Genomic DNA, 10407 nt, shown 5'->3' with positions numbered 1-10407 from the left:
AGTTCCTTGACCTACTGCTCTAAGCTTTCCACACAAGAGTTTAGGTGGGTGTAGTGGGAGGAGAGGTCATCATAGTGGTTATCGAGAGTGTGGAGATATCCGGCCAAGTAGACGATGGTGGGGTCATCCTCAGTAGGATCTCTTCCTGACAGGGCCTGAAGTCTTTTCCTCTAGGTAGGGGTATTTTTGTTGCTAGGTGGGAAGTAACGAAGGGGGGTTTCAAAAACTTCTTTGCTGTAGTTTTGGCATATCTGACGGAGGGCTTTTCGGGCAACATTTTGGCAAGTGTATGGGAAGTGGTGTCTAGTGAAGGTAACTTGGAAAGGAGGGTGGTTTGGGTAACTTCGGCTTTCTCCCAGGTAGACTGCCATAGAGCACTTCTCAATTCCGTTTTCGCGGTATTCTTTCCAGACATACTCCGGCTTCTTGCGGATCCCCATGCGAAGCGCGCAACTCCGCAAGAGATGAGGGAATCCTTCCTCCTCTGAGTAGTAGGATGTCCTAATGACCCAGGAGCCTTCCATCTGGTAGAAGAAAAGAAGGGTCTGTTAATATCGGGGGAAAGGAGAGAAGATTTTTTTTCTTAGGGGTAAGAGGTGTTTTCTTGTTAAGGCAAACTTTTAAGGTCGGGGCTGCGATCTACGGCCAGTCCTATGGCTCTGATACCACCTGAAGCGTCCCGATCCTTTGGGACTCAAATGTGATACAATTACTAGTCCCAGGAGGCTAGTAACCACATTCCTTACTTCAAATAGTATAGAGTTCGAATAAAAGTTATTACAATACCAGAGTACAAGCTCGAGAGAGAGCCAGAAATACAAAGCGCAGTAGGAGATAAACTAGCCCAAGCCACAGGAAGAACTAGGTGCAGACACAGCCCCCCTCAATCAAGCATAGCCGAAAAGAAGTCTTTAGCTGCTGAAAAACATAAATAAATCTGGGTGAATACACTAGGTATTCTGCAAGCCCATCCCGCTCCTGTAAAGAGAAAGGGACCTATATCATACATGTTTTATATGGTGGAGTTGAAGTCACTCTTCTTTTTCTCAGAGAAAGGCAGTACTTTTAGGGTTTTCCCCAAAAGAAATAGAAATAACACATTACTCAACCACCACTGAGCTTCCCGCTCCTATGGCATCGTTTTCATTTCCAAAAACACACTCACACACATATTTCCCTGCTCATGGAGGTTGTAAAACACTAATTGTCATACCACACCAGACTCGTCCATTCCAGTGGACACAGACTATTCGAATAGGTTTGAACTCTGCGCAGAGGGGTACACTTTACCCACTAGTCCAGCTCTGCGATCTCATGGCCAATGAGATCCGAATCCGAATCTCTTTCTTTCCTCGCACATCCTAACCTTAACAGTTATACCGAAAGGAGTCAGGCCACCGCCATGTCCAAACCGGACAAAATATTCCCCCTCCTTATCCTCCCGGTGCTCCCCAGCCTTCATAACCCTGAGGTTTGGACCGTACGAGTTCAGATTGAGTGACTGCCCATACAATCTCGAGTGGTTGTACTTATCAGGAGTACATGTAGTGAAGGATGACAAACCGGTCCTTATATGAGGGGACAATCCTTCTGCTCACACCTAAACCAGTTGAGCCATCACCTTAGGCCCTCCCCTAAACCAGGGAGTCCCTGATCATCCCACTCACATGGTGATGAGGGTGAATACCCTTCATCATACACTTTTTGAAAACATCGCTTAGTCAAAACACTGCCCTTTTCCCATCCAACATTTTGTACTCAAAAGATGTTTGTTAATGCGGGCTATCTCTCTACTCACAATGCAAATGTTCCATCCCTTAATCTCGGCTTAGGTAGTGGTAGAAAGAATAGGTAAATTATGCATCAAGGGAAGGATGGACTTGCCTTTGTCGAAGCTTTCCTGGCACAAAAGATTTATTTCAGAGGGGTCGGGTTCATGCCCTTCTTCTGGGACTACAAATTCTGGAGGATCGGATCCCTCTTCCGCTAACAAACACAGACAAGGAACAATACATCAATCATGGTGACTTGGTGGGGTGTGCCAATTATTATACTTTATTATTTTTGTGCCCTATAATTTATTTAAACTATTTTTGGTGCATAAAATATCAATATATAAATATATATATATGAAAATAGGAAAAAGAAATGGAAAAAAGAAAAAGAAAGGGAATTCTCAGCTAGCTGGGCCGGGGGGGATTCGGCCCAGCAAGAGCGGGCGGACGCCGTGGGTGTGGGCCCACGCGTCAGCGAGAGGAGGGGGGTAACGGCGTGGAGCGGGCGACGAAGGGGGGGGGGGCGAACCGGTCGGGCTCAACCGCCGGTGAGGTTCGCGGCAGTTCTCCGCCAGGAGCCCGGTTTTACGACGGAGGAGTGGTGGCGAGGCACGGGCAGGGGTAGGGGATCATGGGGGTAGGGCCAATTTGGCTGGAGGGTGCCTGGGGTGGCTGGTCCATGGCGCGGTGGTGGGCGCTCGCGGCGGTGAGGTCGCCGGCGAGGCTGCCGAGCGCAATAGGAGGCAGGGATGGGTGCATTGTGTTTGTGAGGGAATGGCGAAGCTCAAGAACTATATTAATTAGACTGGAACTTAGCAGAGGGAGAAGGGCGAGGCTCACCGGAGCAGGGGAAGGACGCGGCGGCGCTGGCTCAATCGAGCTCGGGGAAGGAGGAAGAGGGTGGCCGAGGCTAGTGTGAGGGATTGGGGAGCTCGGGGTGGTCCTTTTATAGGCGCCCGGGGCGGGGAAGGGGCGAGAGGTGGCGTGCACCAGCGAGCTCGCCACAACGGGGATGGTGGCGCACAGTGGCGACGACGAGACGACTCGGGCAGGGGGGGTGACGGGATGGCTCGGCTGGCGCAAGGGGACAGAGGCGCAAGGCGCCTATCGGGCAGGCGAGCGAGTAATGGCGAGACGACGGGGCGGTGGCGACCGGCGGCGATCAAGTCGCTAGCCTCGGTCACGAGCGCGAGGAAGGCGCTGACGGGCGGGGCCCGCTTGCCAGGGAGGGAGAGATCGCGAGGGAGGGGAGCGCGGGCTGATGGGTGGGGCCGAGCCGACAGCGGGAGAGCGACGAGAGAGGGAGAGGGGGGCAGCTGACGAGTGGGGGCGGGATGTCAGTGGCGGGCACGGGCGCGCGGTGATGGGTCGCTTGGGCTGCGGAGGGGAGGGGAGTGTGGGTGCGCGCGCGAGGGAGGGAGAGGCCTGGGCCGGAAGCGGCCCAGCCCGGGGGTTTCCTTTTCCTTTTTTTCCTTTTTCTATTTCTTATTTCTATTTTCTATTTCTATTTCTTTTATCTCCTTTTCTTTTGAACAAATAAATAGCTAAATAATCTTGGGTGTTAGAAAAATAATAATCTATGTGAGGTGCTTCTAACAATCAAGTGTATGCATATGATGAGATGACCTATGGGGTGGAATTTAGGGAGAGATAAAAAAGGGGTTAGGAGATTAGGGTTCCAAACCTCGGGTTGAAATTTTGGGATGCTACAAGCTCCCACCTTTGGCTAGTTCATGCACATTATTCCCCACAACTTGTTGAGCGATGAACATGTGTGAGCTCACCCTTGCTGTCTCACACCCCCCCACAGGAGAAGAACAGGTGGTTCAAGAGGAGCCACACAACGAGGAGTTCGATTTGATCTAGGTGGCGTCTCCCAGCTGACTTTATGGCACCAAGGATGGACTTTAGTTCGTTTTATATTTATCTTTTATCCTGTAAGACTTCCTCTATGTAATAAGTACTCTGATTATACTGTGACATTTATCTCTATACACTCTGTATTTATATGTGTTGTTTTCTTTGGCACATATATGAGATGCACCCGGCTTTGTCCCTTAAACCCGGGTGTGACACTACTCTTATCCACGTGGCTAGAAATAACTTGTGAATCAGTTTTAAGGACTGCCCTTCTAATTCCCATTGCTTTTAGTTTCCGAAGCCCTAAAAGAAGAGCTTCATACTTGGCAATGTTATTTGTACAACTGAAGTCTAACTTTATTGCATAACATGTTCTGACTTTAGAGGGTGCAACTAGGATAGCAGCTGCTCCTGCACCGAAGGTCCCCCAAGATCCGTCACAAAATACCGTCCAAGCCTCGACATCTTTTGTCGCTTCTTCACCCTAAGCCCCTGGCGTCCAATCAGCAATGAAGTCTACTAACGCCTGAGATTGAATTGAGGATCTGTGCACGTAATCAATGGTGAATTTGTTAAGTTCCGCGGCCCATTTTCCGATCCTTCCTGTAGCTTCTCTGTTCCTCATTATGTCTTTCAGGGGTTGCGATGAGGGCACTATTATGTGATAAGCTTGAAAGTAATGCCGAAGCTTCCTGGAGGCCATCAATACAGCATACAATACCTTCTCCAACTCTGTGTAATTTTTCTTTGAAAGATTGAGTACTTCAGAGACGAAGTATACTAGTGCTTGTTTTTTTACCTGACCCTCTTGTTTTTCTTGTACAAGTGCTGCACTAACCGCAGCATGGGAAGCAGCCACATATAGAAGTAACGGAGCTCCCGATGAAGGTGGGGTTAGAGTTGTCAGATCTATCAAATACTGCTTCAGCTCTTCGAACGCTTTCTGTTGAGCCGGACCCCACTAGAAGACTTCGTCTAATTTTAGTATTTCAAAGAAAGGTAAATTCCTCTCTGCTGATCTTGAAATAAATCTATTCAACGATGCTAGCCTTCCTACCAATCGTTGAGCCCCCTTCTTTGAATTTGGTGGCTCCATCCGAAGGATACCTTCGATTTTGCTTGGATTAGCTTCGATGCCTTTTGTTGATACCAGGCAACCAAGAAACTTGCCCTTCTTCACTCCGAAAACACATTTTTCTGGATTTAACTTGAGACCAGCTTGTCTGAAATTGACAAACATCTCTTGCAAATCGACAACATGATTTTCTTGCTTTGTGCTTTTTACTACGATGTCATCGACATAAGTCAGCACATTCCTGCCAATTTGAGAGTGAAGAACCTTGGCAGTCATTCTGCTAAAGCTTCCTCCGGCATTCTTGAGCCCCTCAGGCATCCGAAGGTAGTAATAGGTACCACTAGGAGTTATGAAGCTTGTGTTTGGCTCATCCTCCTTCTTCATCCAAATTTGATGATAACTCGAGTAGCAGTCCAATAGACTCATGAGTTCTGAAGAGGCTGATGCATCTACAAGGGAATCTATTCTTGGTAGTGGGAATTCATCCTTCAGACATGCCTTGTTGAGATCTGTGAAATCAATGCACATTCTCCATTCCCCATTTGCTTTTTTCACCATGACAGTGTTGGCCAGCCACTCTGGATATGTTACTTCTCTGATAACGCCGGCACTTAGAAGTCTCTTCACTTCATTTCGTGCACCTTCGGCTTTATCATCGGACATTTTTCGAAGCCTTTGCTTTCTTGGTCTGAAGGTTGGGTCCACATTGAGTGAATGCTCAATGACGTCTCTATTACACCATAGAGATCATTAGCTGTCCAAACAAAGACATCTTTGTTGGTGAACAAGAATCTTAACAAAGTCTTTTCCTGTTCACCAGATAGCTGAGATCCCAGCAATACCTTTTGGTCTGCTATGTCTTCACACAAGAGCATAGACTTCGGCTGATCTGCTGAAGCAACCTTCTCTCTTTTGTGCTTATACTGCTGATAAGCTTTGACTTCATCTATATTATGAATAGCTTTTGAATCTATCCAACTCCCTTCAGCCCTCCAGGCAGCTTCTTGACTCCCGTATACAGCAATGAGCCCTTGTTCCGAAGGTATCTTCATGCATAGATATGCTGGATGAAGTATTGCTTCAAAGGCATTAAGTGTCCCTCGGCCAATGATTGCATTGTATGGATACTCCATGTCAACAATGTCAAAGATAACCTGTTCCATTCTTGTGTTGTGAACATAGCCGAAGGGAACCGGCATTGTTGTCTTGCCAAGTTCTACAATCTGTCTTCCTCCGAAGCCACAAAGGGGGTGTGTCGCATCATGTATCTTGTTCTCTGGCTCCTGCATTTGCCTAAAAGATTTTGCAAAGATGATATCCGCTACACTGCCTGTGTCTACCAGGACATTGTGGACCAGAAATCCCTTGATGACACAAGATATGCCTATTGCATCGTTGTGAGGATAATCCTTGAGCTGAAGGTCTTCCTGAGAGAAGGTAATTGGGATGTGAGACCACTTGGATTTGATGAAGGGTCCTTGCACCCCAACATGTTGTACCCTTCTTTGTGCTTCCTTCTTCTGCTTCTTGTTGGCTGGTTCAGAACTTGAGCCACCTGTTATTGGGAGCAACAGCTTTGTGGCCGAAGTTGCTTCAGTTTGGTTGTTGTGCGAAGCCATCGTCGCAACTGTGGAAGTGAGTTCATCGGAGGTGGGCGCCAATGTTGGTCCTTGTTCTCAGATGCTATACATCAAGAACAAAGCAACACAATTGTTAATGATAAAAGACCTTCGTCCTTTGAAACATTATCTCCTTTCGGGTATAATGGTCTTCAGACGAAAGTCATGAAGGACATACCATCATCATCTCGATAAATAAATATAAATGAAGGTACATGAAATAAAAAAGAATGTAAATAATGGTGATATATCGACAACTTATTTACATTCCCATTTCATAAACATAAATAAATATTCACAATATTTATATTACATTGTTACCTTCGGCTTGCCGGAAGGTGAAAATGTGAGAGTGACGCGAGAGCGATTACTGTGCAGTGTGAACAGTACAAAGGTACTGTTCATCTATTTATAGGCACAGGACGCAACCCGGACAAAATTACATTCATGTCCCTGATAACTAATTATAATCATAATGCGAACTATTAAGGACTACATAGTCTTTTCCTCTCTAAGTCGGTATCGCCCTTCGCCTTTATCATAATACCAAGCTGAAGCTCTTTCAGACGTAGCTTCGGCTTTTGTCCGCATCATCTTCGGCTTATATCTTCATGTCGCACATGCCTTTGCACTATCTTGCCGAAGGTGTTTTTGCCTTGAGGACCTTCGGTGGAGAAGAAGGCCCCCAACAGTATATAAATGAGCTATGTGTGCAATGTTTCAATCAAAGTTCCGAGAATCAAGTATATTTAGCTCATTCCTAAGTTTGCTAAAGGTTTTCTCATCTAGTGGCTTGGTAAAGATATCGGCTCATTGGTTTTGGGTATTAACATAAGCAATTTTGATATCCCCCTTTTGCTGGTGATCTCTCAGAAAGTGATACCAGATGTCTATGTGCTTAGTGCGGCTGCGTTCAACGGGATTATCCGCCATGCGGAATGCACTCTCATTATCACATAGGAGAGGGACTTTGCTCAATTTGTAGCCATAGTCCCTGAGGGTTTGCCTCATCCAAAGTAATTGCACACAACAATGGCCTACGACAATGTTCTCGGCTTCGGCGGTGGAAAGAGGTACGGAGTTTTGTTTCTTTGAAGCCCATGACACCAGGGATCTCCCCAGAAGCTGACAAGTCCCTGATGTGCTCTTTCTATCAATTTTACACCCTGCCCAATCGGCATCGGAATATCCTATTAAGTCAAAAGTGGATCCCTTGGGGTACCAAAGCCCAAACTTAGGAATGTAAACTAAGTATCTCATGATTCTCTTCACGGCCCTAAGGTGAACTTCCTTAGAATCTGCCTGAACCTTGCACACATGCATACAGAAAGCATAATATCCGGTCGAGATGCACATAAGTAGAGTAAAGATCCTATTATCGACCAATATACCTTTTGATCTACGGATTTACCTCACATGTCGAGGTCGAGATGCCCATTGGTTCCCATGGGTGTCTTGATGGGTTTGCCATCCTTCATCCCAAACTTCTTAAGTATGTCTTGAATGTACTTTGTTTGGCTAATGAAGGTGCCATCTTGGAGTTGCTTGATTTGAAATCCTACAAAATACTTCAACTCCCCCATCATAGACATCTTGAATTTCTGTATCATGATCCTACTAAACTCTTCACAAGTTGACTTGTTAGTAGACCCAAATATAATATCATCAACATAAATTTGGCATACAAACAAGTCTTTTGCAACAGTTTTAGTAAAGAGAGTAGGATCGACTTTTCCGACTTTGAAGCCATTAGTGATAAGAAAATCTCGCAGGCATTCATACCATGCTCTTGGGGCTTGCTTGAGCCCATAAAGCGCCTTTGAGAGTTTATACACATGGTTAGGGTACTCACTATCTTCAAAGCCGGGAGGTTGCTCAACGTAGACCTCTTCTTTGATAGGTCCATTGAGGAATGCACTTTTCACGTCCATTTGATAAAGCTTAAAGCCATGGTAAGTATTTTGGCAACTATTTTGCCTGATTTGTTAGTTCAAACATATGATGCATCAAAAGTCTTAAATGACACATTATGATCATTTGATGCAGTATTTTCTTTCTAGGCATTTTAACATGAGTGGTATGCCTAGAGCTAGAAGCCTCATTTTTATACATAAATGCATGATGAGAAACAATATGAGGTTTCCTAGCATGAATTTTCCTAATCTTATGTTCGGTATAGTTTGCAGGATATAAAATATAACCCTCACTATCCTGAACCATGGGAGCCTTACCCTTAACAAAATTAGATAATCTTTTAGGGGCATTAAGCTTTACATTGCTCCCCTGTTGGAAACCAATGCCATCCTTAATGCCAGGGCATCTCCCATTATAAAGCATACTACGAGCAAATTTAAAATTTTCATTTTTGAGCTCATGCTCGGCAATTTTAGCACTTAATTGAGCTATGTGATCATTTTGTTTCTTAATCATGGCAAGGTGATCATCCATATATAGCTTCTACATTAACATCTCTACATCTAGTACAAATAGAAACATGCTCAATAGTAGTTGTAGATGGTTTGCAAGCATTTAATTCTTCTATCTTAGCATTTAATCTAACATTCTCATCTCTAAGACAGGAAATATAATCATTGCAAACATTTAATTCTTTAACCTTAAAAACTAAACTAGCATTTTCATTTCTAAGACTAGAAATTGAATCTTGACAAATGCTAAGCTCCTTAGTTAAGTTTTCACATTTTTCTACTTCCTCGGCATAAGCATTTTTTAGTTTAACATTTTTTTTGTTTTCTTTAATGAGGAAGTCCTCTTGGCTATCCAAGAGTTCATCCTTCTCATTAATGGCTTCAATTAATTCATTTAATTTTTTCTTTTGATCCATGCTAAGGTTGGCAAAAAGAAACATTAAATTATCTTCATCATCACTAGAGCTACCCTCATCACTAGATGTTGTATATTTGGGGGTGGCTCTAGAGTGTACCTTCTTTTTCTTGTTGTCATTAGCCATAAGACACTTGTGACCGACGTTGGGGAAGAGGAGTCCCTTGTTGACGGCGATGTTGGTGGCGTCCTCGTCGGAGGAGGAGTCGGTGGAGCTCTCGTCGGAGTCCCATTCTCGACATATGTGATCATCGCCGCCCTTTTTCTTGTAGTATTTCTTCTTCTCCTTCTTCTTCCCCCTCTTGTCTTCGTCCCTGTCACTTTCACTAGAAATTGGACATTTAGCAATAAAGTGACCAGACTTACCACACCGGTAGCACACTTTCTTGGAGCGGGACTTGTAGTCCTTTCCCCTCCTTTGTTTGAGGATTTGGCGGAAGCTCTTGATGATGAGCGCCATTTCCTCGTTGTCAAGCTTGGAGGCGTCGATTAGAAGTCTACTTGATGTAGACTCCTTCTCTTCTTCTGTCGCTTTGAATGCGACGGGTTGTACCTCGGGTGTAGAGGTGGCGCCTTGCTTCAAGTTGACAATATGTTTGGAGTCTTTGATCATAAGCTCAAAGCTCACAAACTTGCCAATAACTTCCTCAGGGGACATTAGTTTATATCTAGGATCCCCACGAATTAATTGCACTTGAGTAGGATTGCGAAAAACAAGGATCTTAGAATAACCTTGACCATTTCATGGTCATCCCATTTGGTGCTCCCGAGGTTGTGTGCTTGATTCACCATTGTCTTTAGCCGGTTGTACATTGCTTGTGGCTCTTCTCCTTTGTTGAGGACGAATCGACCGAGTTCTCCCTCGATCGTCTCACGCTTGGTAATCTTTGTCACCTCATCCCCTTCATGTGCCATTTTGAGGACGTCCCAAATTTCTTTGGCGCTCTTTAACCCTTGCACCTTGTTATACTCCTCTCGACACAAGGAGGCAAGGAGTATAGACGTTGCTTGGGAGTTAAACTGCCTAATTTGGCGACCTCGTCCGAGTCGTAGTCTTTGTCCCCCACCTTAGGTACCCACGCTCCAAATTTAATAATATCCCAAATACTTTTGTGGAGTGAGGTTAGATGGTAACTCATTTTATCACTCCACATACAATAATCTTTACCATCAAAATATGGTGGTTTGCCTAGGGGAACGGAAAGTAATGGAGCACACTTTGAAATGCGATGATAGC

Source organism: Zea mays, chromosome 4, assembly GCF_902167145.1.
Source record: "Zea mays cultivar B73 chromosome 4, Zm-B73-REFERENCE-NAM-5.0, whole genome shotgun sequence".
NCBI lineage: Eukaryota > Viridiplantae > Streptophyta > Magnoliopsida > Poales > Poaceae > Zea > Zea mays.
This window is presented reverse-complemented; position numbering follows the sequence as displayed.